Here is a 22,656-nt window from a genome sequence, read left to right on the forward strand (position 1 = left end):
CATTTCTATGTAGTATAAGGGTAAATTAACTGAATGTACTGAAAAGCTTATGTAGGCAGTTCCCTTATATTACATAGAAATTGTAAGATTGGATGAAAAAATAGTACCATGTATGGCCACCATAAAGTGCACTTAGGGCCCTTCCACGCTGCATTCTCTTTGATACGATTTTCGAAGTCCTTACATTTTGCACAGATTTTGTGGTAATTTCAAAGTGAACCTGAACTAAGTAAAATTATTTTAAATATACACATGATGTACCTGCAAATGAATACTACATACTTACCTCGCTGTCAGTTCCTCTCAGAATCTCACCATTTTCCTCTAACAATGTCAGCACTGAAGTCTATCAGTTGCTGTCAGTTATAACTGAAAGAACTGATGTGCAATGCAATGTCCTTGTTCCCCTATGACTCAAATGGACGATATTACAGTTTAAGGCTGTAGACCCACTATCAGCACTTTTCTGACCATCAGAGCTTTAAAATTGTTGTAAAATTGCAGCGATCGAGACTTTCCAAAAAAATCACGATTACTGCGATTTTACCACAATTTTAGTGCACGTCAATGGGAGCTTTTTTTTAAAAAAAAAATGCTCAGAAAGCTCTTATGAAAGCTCTTGTAACAATTAGTTCTTCTACAATTGTGGCACCTTTCACACCTAACAAACCCTCCCCAATATATCCCCTGCCATCTCCACCCTCCACTGCCGTAGCCAGTTTCATTCCAATACTACTGGATCTTCTATATATAAACGAGGGTGCTTGTGAATGATCCTATTAACTACTCCTATTTGGGAGTTATATCTTAAATTTAGCTTCATAGTATGGTCCCCCTCGTGTCCTCCACTTTACTTTACCAATAAATCTGTTCACTCGATTTTTCCCACCTCCATTTTTTTTCATTCCCTTTGTAACCTCTTCTCCCTACCCCTTCTCCTCTGTAACCTGAATTGATCAGTCATAATGTCCAACTCCCTTTAATATTCTGTCAACTCCGTACAGTTTCTTTTGAGCATCATAAACTCTTTTGGTATATTATTTAGCCATGTTGATAGATGGCAGCTTGTGGCCAAAATATAACCAATAACCTCTATTGTCTTTCTATATGTTTTGGTCTTTATCTGTACCCCCCACTATATAGATTGTAAAGAACAAGAAGTTAACCATTTTCTTGCTAAATTCTTTCTTCTCTTTAAAGAGAACCCGAGGTGGGTTTGAAGAATATTCAGAGGCTGGATCTGCCTATACAGCCCAGCCTCTGTTGCTATCCCAAACCCCCCTAAGGTCCCCCTGCACTCTGCAATCCCTCATAAATCACAGCTGCGCTGCTGACAAACAGCTTGTCAGAGCTGGCTGTGTTTATCTCTATAGTGTCAGTCTGCTGCTCTCCCCGCCTCCTGCAGAACTCCAGTCCCCGCCTGCATCCCTTCCCTCCCTGCTGATTGGAGGGAAGGGATGGGGGCAGGGACCGGAGCTATGCAGGAGGCGGGGGAGCAGCTGAGACTGACACTACAGATGTAAACACAACCTCACAGCACGGCTGTGATTTATGAGGGATTGCAGAGTGCAGGGGGACCTTAGTGGGGTTTGGGATAGCAACAGAGGCTGGGCTGTATAGGCAGATCCAGCCTCTGTATGCAGATAACATTCTTTAAACACACCTCGGGTTCTCTTTAAGTCCTTATTCTTGGTCTGCAGTGGTGATTGCTGGACTGTACCATCTAACAGCTGTTTGAAATCTGATTCATATTTACCGTAGTACACAAAGTCTCAGCATATGCTGGATCTCTATAAACTATGTCACACTGGAGCTGCAGGTGTGTGCAGGCTGAAGGGCAGTTATAGAGTTATGTAGATTGGGGGCTGGAATAGGAATGAGACCATTTCTGACCGTTATATGTACATAATAGCTGCTGTGTCTCAGTCCAGTTTCCTGTTAGAGCTGGAAGAAGTAGAGAGTTTACCGTTCAGCAGTGATGAACTTTTTTAATGTTAAATATATAAGTGGGAAAGCGTGTTTACAGACACGGTCTGTTCTGTCCAGTTGGTTTTAGAGTGTAACGGCTCGTTTAATTGCTTTCTGACTTTTCAAAACCGAAAGCTGTTGCTATAGCAAGCCTGTATATTTTCCATAAATATAATTAAAGCAGAGCCGTTGGTCATTGGCCTAGAAAGCAGTGCCTCTGTCATGAAGCGGTCATCCAGGCAGAGCTAAAGTCAGCTTCATGATATAATTGGGATCAGCAGTAGGTACAGTAAATTGTGTACAGTTGCTTATGTGAACCAGCACATTCTTCTATTCACTCCATTATGTTGTGGCGAAACAATTAAAACTATTGTTTAGCAGATAATTTGCCAATGATGAGGAAAGAACATACGTTGTTTTATAATTTCAGTGCATTATTGAATCATGCTTTTGGAGCACTTGCTTTTGGAGGGACAAGTGGACACAAGCACACTGGAAAGGGTGAGGCTGAGACGGCACTTGTTTGAATGGTGTCTTCCCCACTATGGATGTATAATTAGTCTATGATTGCTCTCTGCGATTTGTATTGTTTTAAAATGATGCAACATGTTGGATCTTCCTGCATACTATGTGCGATGCATGCGATTCACATACAGTGGGGGGGGGGGGGGGGAGAAGCATGTATTTTTTTTTTTTTATTTTTTTTTTTTTTTTTTTTTTTTTTTTGGTAAAGCAATGAATACTGTATTTTTACCCATATAAAGGAATATTATTCATAAACCACAAACTGTATGAAAGACACACTTGCAAATGCATACAAATACTGCAAAATTGCAAAATGCAGAGAACGCAAAAGCGCATATGGAAGAAAACTCATGGTTTTCCACACGGACGAGTGTACTCCCAGCTTGTCTGACTGACAAAGGGCAAGCAGCAGTCAAGTTTCAGAGATTCAGAGAGGTCATTCAGCACTGGACTGCCACAGACCCCGGACCATTCTACAAGCTAAATGTATATGCTCAAACAGAAGTTTGCCTTCTTAAAACAGAAGGTATTTGCAATTATTTAGGTTGGAGTGAGCTCTGAGGTGTCCCACAATGCATTACTGGTGAATATGCTAATTGTCTTTGTTGTCTCTGTAAGCTAACCACACCTCCAGAACCGCTGGACTGCAATTTTGTGTCTGTTGAATTGTTGTGGCTCTGTACAATTAACAAACTGACTGTTTCAGACTGGTTGGTCCTCATTAGTGCATTGCATGGATAAATGTGGTGGCTTTGTGTGGTAGGACTGAAACACCCAGAATAACATATTCCCCAGTAAGCTCAGGGTGAGCCAGAACTCCTTAGGAGTGTGTAATGGCTGACACACTATACTGTATTTTTGGACTATAAGACTCACTTTTTCTCCCCCAAAAGTGAGGGAAAAAAGTCACTACGTCTTATAGTCCAAATGCAGGGAGTTCCTGACTTGTGAATGCCTACCAATACGAACCTCCAACCTGCCGCAATGTCGGACTCCCTGTATGGTGCCCATGCAGAGGCGGACACAAAGGGGCATAGAGGAGGACGCAAGGGGGACACAGGAGGACGCAGGGAGACAAAAAAGGTACAAAGGGGCATAATCCCCAAGATGCCCCTTCACCATGGATGCACCAGGTTTAGTATATATTTCTGCCCCCCCCCGGTTTTGACCTCTAAACCTAGGTGCGTCTTATGGTCAGGAGCGTCTTATAGTCCGAAAAATACGGTATGTGGTTTTCTCTACTGTGCTGGCAGGGGCATTACTGCGGAATGTTTATTTACTATTTTAGTATTAACACCTCGTCTGGGGAAAAAAATTCTGCAAATGGCAGTGTATGTGTATGTGTATATATATATATATATATATATATATATATATATATATATATATATATATATATATATATATATATATATATATATATATATATATATATATATATATATATATATATATATATATATATATATATATATATATATAGTTTCTAGTGCTGAAACATTATATACTACATTCTTCTGTCGCTAGAGCTTCTCTTTAATATGATTGTGGATTGGGACAGTTCTTACTGTAGAAAATGGCGTTAAGTAACTTTGTGACCTTTTCGTACTCTGTGCTAAAATTCCATAAAGAACAGTAATTAGAGTCCTCATTATTTACTTAGCAGATTTTCTTTTCTAATGCCGTGCAATGTTGCAGCATGTCTCAGGCCTTAGCGTTGCTTAGAAAAAGCAAGTTTGTAGTTTGCAGGGCTGTAGGTTTTTTTTGTTTTATTATTGGCATATTGTTACATGTAAATAATGATATCCTTGTCTCTGCTTGTCTTTTGATGGGCAGGAGCTCCAATACTGATCGCTGTTCTGAAATTATATAAAGCGGCAACATGTTAAGCAACCCTGCTCAATTTTCATTAATGCTTGTAGACTATAATTGTGAGATAAACCTTCACAAAACCTGACACAAAAGTGAAGAGGACTCCTCCATCACAACGAACCTGGCTGTGTGATGTTCACTCTTCCCACTTAGGCCCCGTTCACACTGCACGCGTTTCCAGCCGCGTTTTGGAAACGCGTGCAGGTGGCCGACACGCACGACATCAGACATTGCATAGAGTGCAATGTCTGATGTTCACACTGCATGCGTTCCGGACCTGTGCGGTCCGGGAACGCATGCTGCACGCATTTTTTGTAAAAACGCATGGCTGTCCCATTCACTTTTCAGTGATGGGATCAGCCACGCAACGCACACAAACGCGGATGGTGTGCGTTCGTACGCGTTGCGGTCCGCACGCGTTCCGCACGCATGGCCATCCGCGTTTGTGATGTGAACGGGGCCTACTGTATATACTTGAGTATAAGTCTATAAATGTAGGTCTGATTCACTTCATAAAAGTGTAGGGGTCGACTTATACACCAGTCACGGGCAACACTGAGCACACTGAGTTTATGTGTGTACTAATAGTGACATTCCCATTTGCAGCAATTTACCCTGTGGTAAGTGATACTCTGAGGAAAGCAAATGCCAAAAAACACAGGTCTGAAAGTCCTGGTCACAACAATTAACAAGGAAAGGGGGGAGGGAGAATACTGGGCTGCATTAAAAGGGAGTAAATGATTGCAGCACTTGGGTGCCTGCAGGGCTGTACTTAACCTCCCTGGCGGTTTGATTGCGCACGGCCGCAGGAGGTTTTTTTGGCCTAAATAGTTTTTTTTCATGTAATAATCCGATAATAATAATCCGAACATTTGTATAGCGCTTTTCTCCTGTCGGACTCAAAGCGCTCAAGAGCTGCAGCCACTGGGACGCGCTCAAGAGGCCACCCTGCAATGTTAGGGAGTCTTGCCTTGAACTCCTTACTGAATAGGTACTTGACCTAGCCAGGATTCGAACCCTGGTCTCCCATGTCAAAGGCAGAGCCCTTAACCAGTACACAATGTAGCTAGCCTAGCGCTAGCTACATGATTTCCCCCTCCCTGCTCTCACCCTCCCACCCTTCCGATCGCCGGCGGCGATCAAACCCATCAGGAAATCCCGTTCTGAACGGTATTTCCTGTAGGGCTTCCCCCGTCGCCATGGAGATGAACGGAATGACATCATCGACGTCCTGACGTCAGGGGGAGTCCCGATCCACCCCATAGCGCAGCCTGGTGGGGATTGGCCAGGCTGCGCAAGGGGTCTGCGGGGGGGGGGGGGGGGGGCTTCTTACGTGGTGGGTATCGGCGGCGAGCGGCGGTGATTGGTAAAACGCTAAGCTAGCTAGTGTTTAAAAAAAAAAAAATATGCAAATCGGCCCACCAGGGCCTGAGCAATCTACCGCGGCGTTACTAGACGAGCTGAGCTCGTCCGTAACGCCCAGGTGGTTTATAAGGGACAGGAGAGGTTAATGGCTGCAATACTGCATGCAGTGTAGTCATTAACCTCTCCTGGGCACCACGTGCAGCCATTAACTTTGCTGGGTGGACTTATACTCAAGTCAATGAAAAATTCCAGCTTAGGAGGGTTGAATATTGAAGTCGACTTATACACAAGGTCGACTCATATTCGAGTATATGTTACATGGCCAACTCGTTACAAAGTGCACACTACAGGGAAACTCCAGGGCCCATATGCAATTCACGTTTTCTCCTGAGTTTTCATCTAGGTGATATTTTTACAACTTGTCATAAAATGCCTTTTAAGCCACCAGCAAACAAGAAAATACTCAAAATGAATTTGGTAGTACTTTTTCACCAACTTTGGGGTACTTTTTGAATTGTAAAATGCTGAAAATGTAGTTTACATAGAAGATGAAAATTCTCTTCTAGGAGATAACTCAGGTGAAAAAATAATTGCATACGGGCCCAAGTTTCTACTCTGTACCAGGAACGCTGTGTGTTTAAATTTTAGCAAAGGAGAGCCAACAGATATCCGGGCACCAGCCAGCAAAGTAATGCATAAACTCCTTTTATTCCTTCCCCAAGATTTCTGACAGAAAATTGCAAGGCCTAACAGCCGTTTCACAGATAAATCTGCTTCTTCAGAGGCAACATTGTTGCCTCTGAAGAAGCAGATTTATCTGTGAAACGGCTGTTAGGCCTTGCAATTTTCTGTCAGAAATCTTGGGGAAGGAATAAAGGAGTTTATGCATTACTTTGCTGGCTGGTGCCCGGATATCTGTTGGCTCTCCTTTGCTACAATTGTTACCTGTTTTTTCCGGAGGCACGGTCTATAACCCCTGCTACCCCCTTGGGGCTGCCTACCAGGGCATCTAGTGCCACCCTACATGTTCTTTTCTCTGCTGGTGTTTAAATTTTAGATAGCCCAAGTCGCCCTGACTCCTTACACTACAGCCGACATGTGTAAGTTGTCCGAGTCTTTCTATAATTATCAATGCAGATGTCGCCTGAAAATTTCCTACTGGCCTCTGAACTCCATTCAATATCAGTTTGCCCACCCCTCAGTCAATTTAATCTAAAACATTTGCTGTCATAGATGTATTTACAGCAGATATAACTTGCCTATAGTAGATTGAACAAGGGGATATAATGACTAATAATGGCCACTGCAGAGTTCATCAAGCACTGCATTACTGCAGCAACGATTTTTTTTATTATTATTGGCATATTCTTAAACATTAACAATGTTTTCCTTTTTTCCGTGTCTGTGCTTGTCTATTGATGGGTGTGAACACCATTGCTGAGCATTGCCCTGAAATGTGAAGAACACCTGCAGTGTGTTTAACATATTGAGGCTGGATGTGTGTCATGCAGTCTTTCCATTTACTGTATGTCCTCTTTTAAATAGGAACTCTACAGAATCTTGGTAGCTCCTTAAGATAAACCTGAGATGGGCTATTTAACACTTACCCGTGACTTTCCCCAGCCCCATGAGCAACGATATATCCCTTGTGGTGCTCCCGAGTGCCTCTATTCACCTGGTATCGGTCCTGGTAATCTGGCTCAGTCGCGCCAGTCGGCTCTTCTGCACATGCACAGAAAAGCCAACTAGTAAGTATAAAGCCCTGAGTAAGTATAACTTTTTTTTTTAAATAATCCATCTCCGGGACACTTGAGACAGCTCAAATTTCCTTTCGGCCCCTAATCCATTTGAACACCGTAAAGCCTCTGCTTTGGCAGAGAAGCTGGTGTATATTTTGAGGTTGTGGTTATGGTTACATACCTCAAAAATCCAGTGAATCTTTGCCAATCCGCTTGGGCAGTTGAGCCCTGGTTTATGTGACACAGGTGAGGTGGTGAGGCTAACACCCTGCATGAGCTTAATTTGGGCTTTAATGATGCTTAAAGGGAACCCTAGGTGAAATAGGCTGACAGGATAAACAAGTGTATCTATCCTCCTACTCCTGAAATTATAACTTTTTTTTTTTTTTTTTAAATCCAATTTATTTATTTATTATTTTTTTAAATGCTAAAAGTCTAATGTGTTGTATTGTCTCATATGAAAAATAGTCTTTTACACAGTCCCAGAGCTTTTTAATCCATCCCCTGCAGTCACAAGCTTGTTTATTCCAGGCAAGAGGTTTATGTCTGTAATTTCAGGCCTAGTTATTTGCATGCTTGGCATTGCACATACACGTCTATCTCACTCTGTCACATGGGGAATAATAAAGGTAAATATACCTAAGGAGCAAATTACTGTGTGTGATCAGAGCAGCAGCCCCAGGACCTAACGCCAATTGGCATCAAGTCGAGGATTTGCAGGACATCGCGCGCAGGCATTTGCAGGACATCGCGCGCGCATCTCCGCATGAAGGACAGAGCTCCGCTCCGCCATCTGCCTCCCAGCAGCGATTGCCGCTAGGAGACTGTTAGACGGCAAAACCGCCGTCTATTTACTTAGTACAGCGATGTGATCTAAGGCAGTGCTGTCCCCTCTGTAGTCCAGGGAGTGATCGGCTGTCATAGGCTGAAGCTGATGCTGGCGGGGGGGAGAGAAAAAAAGTAAAAAACAAAAACAGTAAAATGTATATAAAGAGAGTCTGAAGCGAGAATAAATCTCGCTTCAGACCTCATAGATAGCAGGGGCATGTGTGCACCTGCTAAAACGCCGCTATCCCGCGGCTAATCGGGGGTCCCTTCACCCCCAAATCCCCTCCGTACAGCCGGGGAGCGCTTCCGCATTGGGGCAGGGCTAACCGCCGCAGCCCTGCCCCACACGCGTCTGTCAGCGCGTATCTCCACCTCTCCCCTGCCCCTCTCAGTCTTCCTTCACTGAGAGGGGCGGGGGAGAGGCGGCGATGCGCCGCTGATAGACGCGACTGGAGGCAGGGCTGCAGCCGTTAGCCCTGCCTCCAGGAAGAGAAAATCTGCGACGAAGACGACGACCAAGGTTTGCGGGGGTGGGTTTGGGGGTGAAGGGACCTCCGTTTAGCCGCGCGATAGCGGTGTTTTAGCAGGGGCACGCATGCCCCTGCTAACTATGAGCTCTAAAGCGAGATTTATTCTCGCTTCAGAGTCTCTTTAAGAAAAAAAACCTCATATAAATATTTACTAAAACAAAAAATAAACATTGGGGGAGTGATCAGACCCCACCAACAGAGAGCTCAACAGTAAAGGGGGTGGGTCAATCACTTGTGTGCTGAGTTGTGCGGCCCTGCAGCGAGGCCTCAAAGCTGCAGTGGCCATTTTTGTAAAAAATGAGGGGGGGGGGGGGGGGGTTAAGGCCTGTGGTCCTGAAGTGGTTAAATTAAGGTAAATCTGCCCATCATGTTAATCAAATTGGCACACTTGAATTTTTTGTTTTTTACTATGCTTCAGATTGCCAGTTTGCCCTCTGCCATATGTTATATTTGTCTTGTTTTATTTATTCTGATTGACAAAATGCCCTGCTAATGTCACAGTTCTGTCACTCCCCTTTGCTGCTACTATCATGTAAATCAGCACGGTTGGTCGATTTAAAAATTGCTTTAAAAATATATATGTATATCTACCTGTGACTGATTTAGGATTGAATGTAAACAAATCCAATTCTCTGTTCCTTGTTCATGGTTAGAATCTTTTGCAGCTTATACGTTTTGAAGCACAAGGTTTAAATCATTCTTATTCAATGCCCAGTCCAGTGACACTGGGGAATTCTATTTTATGCTTGCTCTGACTAAGGGCACAGGAGATTTGATGAGTGTCTCCAGTTCTCAGTTTGGCATTTATGTAATGCACTTAGCTCATAATCTCCATCATTTTAAAATAACATCCTGGGATAGTTTGATCCTGAGTGTATTTCAGCCATTCATTCACAAGCTCCCGAAACCACTGCTTTCTCATGTGTATCAGTTTGCCTCCCTAACCACTGAATTTCATTATTGATACTCTTCCAGTTTATCAATGCAAAGTCTGCACTGTACCATGTACTTAGTGCATGCAGTAGACATGCTTATAATTGTAATAAACTAACAGACAGTTTCAGGCTGTTGTGGTGCTCTTTATGGCAAAGTGTGGATCACTGTCTCTTTGGTGGAACTTGCAAGGCAAAGGTGCTACAGAGCAATGAGTTGCCGTGCATACACGGCTCATTTATTGATGCGCCGGCATCAAACCAGCGGCTCGATGCCGGCGCATCCCCGCTCGTCCGCGCACGGATTGATTGCCGCTCGTCCCCGCTGGCGCTTCCTTATCACCGCTTGATTCCCTGCCATTGTCCGCCGGCGGGAATCGAGCGGGCACAGGTCGAACGGCATGATCAGGCCAGCTGAATATTATCAGCTGGTCAGATCAACTGGTCGATACACGGTACAGAAACGTACCGTGTATCCCCATTAGGCTTGATTTTCAATCACCGGAGTCTTACTGTGGATGGACATAGCAGATCTCATGTACAATTCGCTGTGACCCTCCCATTGGTCCTCTCCACTTTGTTGGTGTCAGTTGTAAAGAATATGTCATAGATGGCTTGCTATCGATGAGATGTCTGGGAAAAGTCGTGTCGGTCACCAAACTGGATGTAAGGGACAATAGACTGTCAGAACAGATACTGTACTTATCACAGGATCTGTTGTTGTCCATTGTGTGAAATTGTTAGTTTCCCTCTCTAGTGTGAACCGAGCCATAAACCAGACAGAACCACTAAATTTTTGTAGAGACCTGGAAGGAACCAAAAAGCTGTAGCTTAACTGTTTACACGGTAAGGCCCCAAACTTGCAAGCCCTAACCATAGGGCCATGTAAGTCCATGCCTTCTGCTGAGAATACTAAAAGAGCCTAGGGCTATAGCCCACTAGAGGGCTTTTAGCTGCACTTTGGACTCACCGGCAATTGGCAATCGCGACTATTCCAAAAGTACTAGGGTAATTGAAGTCAATGTAGCGGAGCCCATTGAGCAGTTCAATAGGGGAATGCGATGGCCCGAAACCACTTTGTTCTAAATTGCTGTGGAATTGATCTGTTTTAAGATGCAAAATTACTCTCAGCATTTTGAGTGATTTTGCAAATGTAAGTGAGCATCCAGCCTAATAGTGCAGCCTGTGTGAAATGAATAGGCTACAGGCATGCTGTAGTAGGTCTGGATGTGGGTCTGGCTTTTCAGGAAGATAAAGGAATTATTTGCATATTTGCTCAGTAAATTGTAGTGAAACTGGAAAGAATGCGGCTACTAGTAGTATGCCTGGGAAGACACGTTACCATTGTTCTGTGTGATAGAATGTTATTGTGTGGCAGCGGGCTGTATTTTTTTCCCTCCTCCTCCTTTTTGTTTGGTTAACTGGAGAAGATCTCTCTCAACAGAGTCCATGAAACAAGTCACATGACTGTCCTTTTTACTGGTCTCACAACCCATTCTCCTTACTATTTATTTATTTATTATTTATTTATTTATTGTATTTATAAAGCGCCAACATATTACGCAGCGCTGAACATTAATTTAGGTTACAGACAATATTTAGGGGTGACATACAGCAATATGACAATACAGGAATACAAGAAAACCAGATCACACAGCACAGTATTAGTACAAGGTAATGCTTAGTCAGTCACTGGATGGAAGCATGGAGATTAGGCAAGTTATATTCACTCAGATGCATAGCATGGGTTCACAGTAATGGAGGTGCCAGATCAGGTAGGACACAAAAGGAGGACCCTGCCCAAAGGCTTACAATCTAGAGGGAGAGGTAAGGACACGAATGGCAGGGGACCAGAGTTTAGCTGTAGGTTTAGAGCACTTGTGAGGGGTAGTAGGCCAGAGTGAAAAGGTGAGTTTTGAGGGCTTTCTTGAAGATGTTGAAGGAGGGGGCTGCCCTAATGGGTGGAGGTAGGGAGTTCCATAGTGTTGGAGCAGCTCTTGAGAAGTCCTGGAGGCGTGCATGGGACTGGGTGATGCGGGGGGCGGTTGGCCGAAGTTCATTGGAAGAGCGGAGTGAGCGGCTAGGTGTGTACCTCTGAGTAAGATCGGAAATGTAGGTTGGACAGGTTTTGTGGACAGATTTGTAGGTCAGACACAGTATCTTGAATCTGATTCTGGACTGGATAGGAAGCCAGTGGAGGGATTCTAGGAGGGGATCTGCCATGGTGGAGCGATGGGAGCAGTGGATAATTCTGGCTGCCGCATTCATGATGGACTGCAGTGGGGCTGTTCGGGTCATAGGGAGACCAGACAGCAGGGCATTGCAGTAGTCAAGGCGGGAAATTATGAGGGCATGGATGAGGAGTTTGGTGGTGGCAGAGGTCAGGAAAGGGGCGAATCTTACAGATGTTACGAAGGTCGAAAATGCAGGACTTTGTGAGGTTTTGGATGTGGGAAGTGAAGGAGAGTGCGGAGTCCAGGGTGACACCCAGACAGCGGGCTTGAGAGGTAGTCTAGAGACCTATTTTGTGAAGGATCCAATGAAACACCTGTATATTTTTGGCATGTGGGTGAACACTGAAGCATTGTGTGGACTCCATTCAAAAAAAAATAAATATTGACGCTTACTGCAGTAGTGGGAAACCTCTGGATAGTCGAGAGGTTTTCCGGAATCCTCTGCAGTCCCCAGTTCCAATCCTTTGTCCCTCTGAACATACTGGTATGTTTCTTGTTGCTGTTTCCACCATGTACAAGTGCATCTGTTCTGGGCATACAGGAGTAAGGATGAAGCAGCTTGTGCATGGCTATTTACCTCTGTGCATGAGTGCTTAATTCTACTTTGCTTGTGTGGATCTTACTCATGCATGTCCAGTATAGATGTGTGCTTGTAGCCAGTAGTGTGACCAGACGGAGAACTGTTGATGGAATGGTGGGCTCAGAGGATCTGGGAAGCCTCTCGAACATCCAGAGATTTCCCACTACTGAGGTCAGTATCTAAATTGTACCCCTTTCTGTGTCTTATAAGGGCCATAGGCTGTATCATTTTGGCTGCATATCATCATTCAGGGCAGTATTGTAGTGTATTGTGGTGTAGTGGTTAGTATTTTTTTTTTTTTTTTTTTACCCATGGTTAGTCCTGAGTTGTATCCATGGGCTGGGTACTACAGGTTTACTCTTGGTACTCCGGTCTCCATCCACATTCAAAAAACCAGGGCTGTGGAGTCTGACTCCAGGCACCCAAAATTGCTCTGACTCCTCAGCTCTGACTCCTTAGTCTAATATTTACCAGCGGTGTGGACTCCTCGGTTTATGAAAGCTCCAGGTACCCCAAATTACTCTTGAGTCTGACACCACAGTCCTGCCGAACCACCCCCCCTTCTCCTTTCAACCAACTGATCTTAGAGCATGTCTGCCTCATTAGGTATTAGATTATGTGAGGTGACTATAAAACACTGTGGACGAGGTCAGTACTATATATATTATGTTTAAAGCTGCATAATAAAAATAGTAAATTAAACTGTAAACAGGAACTATTTTTATAATTTACTCATTTGAGTTACTTTATGAAGTATTTTAGTGGCTGATTACAAGGCAGTTTTTTCTTGGATCTCCCTGAGGATTTCAGGGAGCATAAATCTCTGCACACCTCACCCCACGCAGTCCATTATGTGGAATTAATCTAGATCTCATTATAACCTTTTTAAATATTCCACCCATAAAACTGCATTATTGACTGGAGATATATTTTTTTCCACATCAGTCATATCTATTCTCGTCCAGTTGTGCAGAAGACACCAGGATATGATTTATTGCTCAGAGACGCCAATACGTTGGTCAATCCCAAAATTCTGAATGTGTGACTTCTTTGTCTTCCAATACTTTGCCTCCTCCTTTCTGCTGCAGGGATTGTGAGTAAACTTGCTAAACCAGCCCCCGCAGTGAACCTTGGAGAGGTCATCTATGGAATGATTTCTCACAGGAGCACAGTATTGAAAGGGTGTGCCTTGGAAGTGTCATGTTGTAATGAAGTTACCTCATGGCCTGAGCCTTCAAAGCCTGTATGTAAGCCGTAGGCAATTGTGGCTGTCATCCAAAATCCTCCTTTGCACAGCAGATAGGCACTTCACGTAATCTTGCACTTTGAAAAGAGTAAAGCATGTTAACTGGCATCTGCTGTATACAGGCACACTGATCTATCTGGGGATGGGGTAATGTGAGGGAGCATTATGCCAGCCATACATGGGCTGATAACCGTCCTGATCTGGCAAGGGATGGCTCACACTTCAATCAAAACGTATTCATTCTGCTTAGATTTCAATAGAAAACAATCAATAACCATTGTCCTATGCCACCCAGTGAGCTCCTCTGAGGGGGACTGTTAAGGCTGCCTATAATCTGACTTGTGTGCAGCAGCTCCTGACCAGTGACTGCCACCCGGCCAGAGTCTGCCAGGTGGATCAATTTGGCCGAACGACAGCTAATAGCTTTGTTCTCCCCACTGCGTGACGTCACATCTGCACTGCTCTGATAGCCCTCCCCCTCATAGTGCAACAGAACGTGTCGTTAGCCTGCAGGCTTACTGCACATCTGTACAGCCTCATCCAGCAATGTCGCTTGAGGGGTCGGGTCCTGATCCCTCATCTGGTGACATCCATCTATGACCATGGACCCTGTAAAGTGCTGCAGAAGATGTTGGCACTATATAATTAAATAACTTCAGGACTCTGGCTAGACTATGTAATGTATTGCTTTATTCCCTTGTAAGCCAGGCATGAATGCAGAATGACTGGTTTAATAACACAACATAAGCTATCATCAGCGTTCCTGTCATCTGCTGTCCTCACTGGGCTGCATGTGCCGCACTATCCAGATTCTGAGACTCGCATGTTTGGGATGTTTCTGTTCTGTTAAGAATGTGCGCGGGACTGCTCACGACAAGTGTGTTATTTGTAACCCGCTGCAAAAGAGGTCAGTGCTATTTAAATACATGAAGATAAAATGCTAAGTGTGAAAAAAAGCATTCCTTTTAATTATATTGCAGTAGTACTTTTTCAGAGGTTTTGTTTTTTTACCGAGAGCTAAACTTGTAGTCGTCTGTAAGGCCTCCCCAATATCTTTATCCTGGTCTGGAGAACAATCTTTCAGCCAGGTGAGTTTTCCCATGTGGGTTTTCTGGTTTCCCTGACACAAAGCTTAGAGGACTCTTAACCGGCTTTTCAGCCTCCGTAGACGTGATCCTGCATGCTTGGGTGATCCAATCATGCATATTTATGTAAATTTCTGCTGCCTTATGCCAACACTTCAAACCTTCTGTCTGTAGGTAGTTTTCTGCTTGTCTGTGATGGCCAAGTATAAACGATATTGATAAAAGTACTGGAAAATGTCTGCTGGCGCTGATAGTTTCTATTGAACAAAATGATTCAGCGCTCACCACACCTGCACCTTTAAAGGTCCAGTCTGCTGCTAGCTGTCCAAAGAGTAAGCAGATTTTCTCCTTTAACCAATTTAAGATAATCACAGCAGCGCCACTGGCAAACGATTCCTCAATAGGTCTCACTCCAGGTCCTATAATAGCAATAAAACATATGCGCACATAGCAGGTAAACTTCCAGCACTAGTACACCCTGTGTATGAAACCACACTTTGTGCTAGGAAACTTCCACCGCATGCAGGACGAAGCTCACGCTCCCCCCCCCCCCCCCCCCCCCCAAATCCCCTGCTCACCAAAGATATTCTTTCAAACAGGTGTCAAACCTAGACTTCAACAGCAGAACTAGGAGAAAACATATGAAGCCGCCTCTCATGGCATAAAATCTTTGTTAATGTGGCTAAAAAGCCCCACATTAAAACTGCGTACCAGATAAAAGACAGGTAATAACATATCTCACACATCCAATAGACGTCCGCCAGGTTCCCCACCGCGGCACCGGCAACCCTCGTCTCTGGTGTGTTTCCTGGAAGCGTGCGTGTCCAAGGCTCCGCCCTACGCATTTCGTCACTAGAGGGCGTGACTCATCAGGGGCCCCTGATGAGTCACGCCATTACCTTTGCTTTGTCTGGTACGCAGTTTTAATGTGGGGCTTTTTAGCCATATTAAAAAAGATTTTATGCCATGAGAGGCGGCTTCATATGTTTTCTCCTAGTTCTGCTGTTGAAGTCTGTTTGACACGCCTGTTTGAAAGAATATCTTTGGTGAGTTTGGGATTTAGGGGGGGGGGGGGGGGGGGGGGAGCGTGACCCCCGTCCTGCATGCGGTGGAGGTTTCCTAGCACAAAGTGTGGTTTTGTACACAGGGTGTACTAGTGCTGGAAGTTTACCCGCTATGTGTGCATATGTTTTATTGCTGTTATAGGACCTGGAGTGAGACCTATTGAGGGATAGTTTCCATAGTCTGTATCTCTTATCCTCACCTGTCAGCAGATATCTGCAGGCATGGAAAGTCTGAATTGGCTTGAATAAAAAATATTTTCTGCAAGCATCTTCTTGTATATGTTTCAAAGGAAGGATTAGTTTTGTTGCACGATTTGAAAGGATCTGTTTCCCATTCTCATGCTACTTGTTTGAGAATAATCTAGTTTCCGAGTAAGTCTACAAATGGCACGGAAGAGTAGTTTGTCCTTTATATGTTTGGATTGCATTTTATGGACACATAAACTGATAGGAATATGGAGGCTGGCATATTTTTTTCCCTTTAGGCTGGTTTCACACCAGGACGTTGCGTTTTAAGGGACGTTAAGGTCGCATAACGTGCCCCTAACGCAACGCCTGGTGCTCTCTGATGTGGACGTCAGAGTGAGCCGCGTTGTGCAGCTCACTCTGGCGTCCGTGATGCGCACTCTTAAACGCATGCGGCATCACGTGGTCCCGCCTGGCCAATCGCCGCACAGAGCGGCCGCTCCAGGAAGTAAACCCTGCACGTCACTGAGTGCAGTGAATATTAATTAGCCATGTGCCTGGCCGCTCTCCGCTCCTCCCCAACTTTACTGAGCATGTGCAAGCAGTCTAACGCAGCTCTGCCGCGTGTAAAGTACTGCATGCAGTACGTTGTCTTATGGCGCAGCATTACAATGTAACACAACGTGGGCACTGTGAACAGCCCATTGATTTTTCATTGCTGTGCGGTGGGGTGCGTTACAGGCTGCTCTAACGTGCGCCTGTAACGTCCCACTGTGAAACCAGCCTCAAACAATGCCAATTGCCTGCCCGTCCAGCTGCTTCTCTGCATCTAGATACATTTAGCCATAGACCCTGAACAAGCATGCAGATCAGATGTGTCTGACTGGACAAGGGCCGGTTCACACTCGCAGTGGATCAAAACAGATCTATTGAAAACGGATCAGTTTTTTTGAAAACGGATCAGTTTTCTACAATTTTTTTTTTTTTTTTTTGTAGCACACATTTTCTGTATGGTAAAAACATGGTGGGTGTTTAAATATGGCAATGTACCATACCTTTTTGTTTTACCAATATGAAAGGTTTGGGAGTGGTTATGCTGTACCAAGCAATTTTGTACCCATATGGCCTTGTTTAATTTATCACTTTACTTTTAAAGTACAGTTTTATGTACCGTTAAAAATTAATGTACGGCTTTACTTACGGTATTAATATACCGAATGTACCGCTAAAATACCACTTGGTCGGCATGTTTGAAGCCCTGTTCGAACCCTGCGTGTAAATAAGGAAGTCCACAAAGATAGCACTAAGGGGTGGAGCAGAAAGTGTAGGCAATCCACTTTGGCAAATGATTTGAGTGCCAAGTTTTGTGTGTGCCTCAGTGGGGATCCGCTCTCCAGAAAAAGTGCCAAGTTCGGACTCTCCGCTCAGTTTTCAGGAGCTTATCCGATCCGTTGTCATTTGCAAGTGAAGATGGACAATATTTTTAACATTACGATCCATTCCTCTGTTTTTGTCCGCTCCAAAAAGCGTACCAAATGGGTACGTTTTTATTGCAAGTGTGAACCGGTGTCTTACCCCATGCTTGACTCAGCTGTGTGATTTAGACATTACTGCAGCCAAAGAGTTAAACAGGACAGCCAGGCAACTGAATACGAGGAAAGGAAATAAATATGGCAGCCTTCATATCTATCTCCATTCAGGTGTACTTTAGGTCACGCCTGAAACAAGCATGCAGTCAGTGATTCTCATTGGCACGTACCAATATCCTAACCTCTGGAAATCTAGACAGTTCCTCAGCCAGTACCTTATGCTCATGCCAGACTTCTCCTGTATTCTGCATTTAGTTCATATTTTATCTACATATTGAACCAGACGTTAATTGTGCCTTGGTCAGTAATGCGCTTACCATGCGTTACTTTGTCACTTGACTGATCTCAGAAACTTCTGGTTGCCTACTGGTTTTAACTAAAATCTTCCTCTTGACAGCAGCCTGTATGATGTCCTAGTCTGCAGTGTGTTTACTTCCTGCTTTCATGGAAGCAGACATGGTTAACATCCTGTGTTTACAAATCAGCCACTCTGCCCAGCTGATTCCTGAGCTGACACAGCTGAGAGATCAAATTACACTTGATTAGTCACCACTGAGGGGGAATTAGACGGGTTAAACTCTCTAAATACATACAGGGTGCATGTCTGTTTTCCTTCTCGGAGCAGTGCTTTTCAGCGCAGGTAGATTTGGGCGCCACCATAGACTGTAATAGGAATTAGAGCTATAGCGGCGCTCAGTAACGTCGGCTCCGTCAGAAGACGGAGCCGAAGTTGCTTTTAAAACACAATTCTGCCTCCAGCAATAGCTGGAAGCCGAATTAGATCATTCCCCACCATCCATGGCGGCCTGGAGGGGGAATGGTAATGAACACGGCCCAGACTTGTGCAGAAGCAGGATCAGCCATATACTGACTGTATCCTGCGCCCAAGTCTATCGGCGCATATTTCAAATGTATGCTTCCTTCTGTCCTGTGTAAGGCCTAGTGCACACCAAAAACCGCTAGCAGATCCGCAAAATGCTAGCAGATTTTGAAACGCTTTTTCTTATTTTTCTGCAGCGTTTCAGCTAGCATTTTGCGGTTTTGTGTAGCGGTTTTGGTATAGTAGATTTCATGTATTTACAGTAAAGCTGTTACTGAACAGCTACTGTAACAAAAAACGCCTGGCAAACCGCTCTGAAGTGCCGTTTTTCAGAGCGGTTTGCGGTTTTCCTATACTTAACATTGAGGCAGAAACGCATCCGCAATCCAAAATCTGCAGCAGCCCGGGAGTATGCGTTTCTGCAAAACGCCTCCCGCTCTGGTGTGCACCAGCCCATTGAAATACATTACCCTAGCGGATCCGCACCCGCAAGCAGATCGCAAACCGCAGCGGAAACGCTCCGGTGTGCACTAGGCCTAAGAGCTCAGGTCCACTTTAAAGAAAACAGTAAATGGCTTTTAATAGTTTGGTAGGTAGAGGGCCAGTGTCTCCTCACTACCGCACAAAGAGCTGAGCGAGTCCTATTCTTGTATAGTAATCCCTTCACAATACAATAATGGGTGTTGATAGATGTAGAGCTAGGATGCCACATTGGGCTTTGGATGACATTATTGGGGTCATTTAATCTGCATTCAGGGTTGAAGTCCTTAGACAAAAGGGAATAATGGATAACTAATGTATCTTATCTGTATAAGGCTGACATGAACGTCTATTCATCATAAATTGTCCTGTGGACTTGAAACTTTTGTTGCAGAGCCGTTCTTCAGTTGTGTGCACCTTTGTTTCCCAGCAAGGCTATGAAAGTAGCAGATGAAAAATAGCAATGCTATACACAGGTGTCAGCAGCTCTTTCCATCAGTGCTACACTGCTGTGCTGTCACACCTTCCGTGTATGATTACAGCCACATCTGTATGGGGAAGGCACATGAGCACCAGTAAACCTGGAAGTGAATGTTCCTCTTTTGTTTCCTCCTCTCAGATTCTGGTAGTCCTTCACATGCTACAACACAGATTCTGTTAGTCCTTCACATGCTACAACACAGATTGCCTTCAACTGTTATTGTTTGAGTGATTTTTAACTACCTGAAGACCACGTCAAGCCAATGGGTGTGACCGCGGCAGCAGCCCAGAGGACTGCCTAACGCCAATTGACTGCAAGTCCTGGGGCCGGCTACTGCAGGAGATCGCGCATCTCCTGCTTGGGAGGTGGAGCTCCGCCCCGCCTTCAGTCTCCCAGCGGCAATCGCCACTTGGGAGACTGTTAGACCGTGAAACCGCCGTCTGTTTACTGGGTACAGCACTGCGATCTGAGGCAGCGCTGTACTGGGGACAGCCGTGTGACACGGGGGGAGGGGGGGGGAATTGCTTGTGTGGTGTGTTGTGCAGCCCTGCAGCTTGGCCTTAAAGCTGCATTGGCCCATTTCAGTAAAAATATCCTGGTCTTTAGGGGGGTTTAGTACTGTGGTCCTCAAGTGGTTAAAGTGCACCCAAGTTGAAAATAAACTGATGAGATAAACAATAGTATTTATCCTCCTCCTCCTAAAAATGGCTTTTTTAGATATCCCATAGTTTTATTTTATATTTACTAATCTACAAATTACATTGCCTGTTATTGTCTCTGCACAATGGCAGCCTATTAAATGTCCGAGATAAAATACATGCACTATTGACCTTTTTCTATCTTTCCCCTGCCCTCAGATGTATTTTGCCAGGAAAACTTTTAATGGTTGTAATTTGGTTATCCGTGATATTTACTATATTCCTGACAAGGTACCGACAAGACAGAAGCTGTCCCTTGCATGCCTGAAAATTAACCCTTTCAGGCAGAAAAAGATAAACGGCCTGCTTATTAATGACTTGCGCTGTACATACACGTTTCTATCATGTCACGTCACCTTGGTTATTCTTTAAGTCATGTATATGTGGGCTGTAAGAACAGAAGATGGTTGTCACTGCCAGTTTCTGTGCTTTTCTACAGCATTTGACAATTTATAATATTCATTCCTTGTAGGCTAGAACAGCCTTGTCGGTGCAATGAAAAGACAAATGTCAGCATTTGTCAAATTTTTTAGATAATCTGGTCATGTATGTGTGCCCTAAGGTATCCATATAGACATAAAGTGAAAGTTTCTTAACCAGGCCATTCTCCCCTTAAAGAGACTCCGTAACAAAAATTGCATCCTGTTTTTTATCATCCTACAAGTTCCAAAAGCTATTCTAATGTGTTCTGGCTTACTGCAGCACGTTCTACTATCACCATCTCTGTAATAAATCAACTTATCTCTCTCTTGTCAGACTTGTCAGGCCTGTGTCTGGAAGGCTGCCAAGTTCTTCAGTGTTGTGGTTCTGTGATGCATCTCCCCCCTCCAGGCCCCTCTCTGCACACTGCCTGTGTATTATTTAGATTAGGGCAGCTTCTCTCTTCTCTCTTATCTTTTACAAGCTGGATAAATCCTCCTCTGAGCTGGCTGGGCTTTCACATACTGAGGAATTACATACAGGCAGAGCTGTCTGCACTCTGCAGGAAGAAACAGCCTGACACTTCAGTGGGAGATAGCTGCAGGGGGAAAGAAACACACAAATGATCTCTTGAGATTCAAAAGGAAGGGTGTATACAGCCTGCTTGTGTATGAATGTATTTTCTATGTGTGGACATACTGTACATCAATCTACTTCCTGTTTTGGACCATCACTCTCATGTATGTTATTAACCACACAGGCTAGCCAAGTGATTTTAAAGAGGAACTCCAGTGAAAATAATGTAATAAAGTGCTTCATGTTTACAATAATTATGTATGAATGATTTAGTCAGTGTTTGCCCGTTGTAAAATCTTTCCTCTCCCTGACTTGCATTGACATTTACCACATGGTGACATTTTTACTGTTGACAGGCGATGTCAGTAGAAGGAGATACTGCTTGCTTTTTTGGCAATAAGGTTCACAGACAGGAAACTTTCAGGGCCATGGTCCTGACATTCTACTGTGGGAGGGGTTTCACCACAATATCAGCCACACAGATCCCCCTTATCATCCATTTGAGAAAAGAAAAGGATTTCTCATGGGAAAGGGGGTATCAGCTAATGATTGGGATGAAGTTCAATTCTTGGTCACGGTTTCTCTTTAAGTTAAACTTTTTATGAGCAAGCGTGAAAAGGTTTTATATTGTAGGAAACAAAATGTATAGTCCAGGCCAGGGTGATTGTGAATGTTCTGCCAGATCCAAAGTGCTAGAATATGACAAGAGGAGCCAGAACCACAGTGGAGACACGCTCCCCTTTTCTGTCATCTGACTTGTCACTCTTCCTCACATGCAGGCATATTCACACAATCCTAGCACTCACCTGAGGATAGGTTCACAGTGGGACGTTAGAGGCGCACGTTAGTGCAGCCTGTAACGTAGCCTCACCGCACAGTAATGAAAAATCAATGGGCTGTTCAGTGCCCACGTTGCGTTACATTGTAACGCTCCACGTCAAGAGAAAGTACTGCATGCTGTGCGTTATAGGCAGCTAAGCTGCGTTAGACTGTTTGCACATGCTCAGTCATGTTGGGGAGGAGGGGAGAGCGGCCGAGCACATGGCTAATTAATATTCACTGCACAGTGTGACGTGCAGTGTTTACTTCCTGGAGCGCCGCTCTGTGCGGCACTTGGCCGGGCGGGACCACGTGATGCCGCATGCGTCCAAGAGTATGCATCACGGATGCCAGAGTGAGCTGCACAACGCGGCTCACTCTGACGTCCACATCAGAGAGCACCAGGCGTTGCGTTAGGGGCATGTTATGTGCCCTATAACGTCCCCTAAACGCAGCGTCCCACTGTGAACCTAGCCTCAGTCTTCTCGAGTCAGCACTAACTGCATGGAGTTTGTTTACACGGTTTCTGTGGGTGTATTGCAGGGATCCTTGATACGTACCACATCTAAAAGTCAATTGGCTTACCCCCCGAAATGGCTCCCTTTGTAGCGTAAAATTG

At 44.5% G+C, this 22,656-nt stretch overlaps 1 protein-coding gene across 4 annotated transcripts in view; it reads left to right on the plus strand.

Annotated features, from left to right (window-relative positions):
* Positions 1 to 22,656, plus strand: part of RALGPS2 (Ral GEF with PH domain and SH3 binding motif 2) — a 340,810-nt gene that overhangs the window by 43,990 nt on the left and 274,164 nt on the right. The window lies entirely within an intron of this gene.

The sequence above is a fragment of the Hyperolius riggenbachi genome, chromosome 6, assembly GCF_040937935.1.
Source record: "Hyperolius riggenbachi isolate aHypRig1 chromosome 6, aHypRig1.pri, whole genome shotgun sequence".
Classification (NCBI taxonomy): domain Eukaryota; kingdom Metazoa; phylum Chordata; class Amphibia; order Anura; family Hyperoliidae; genus Hyperolius; species Hyperolius riggenbachi.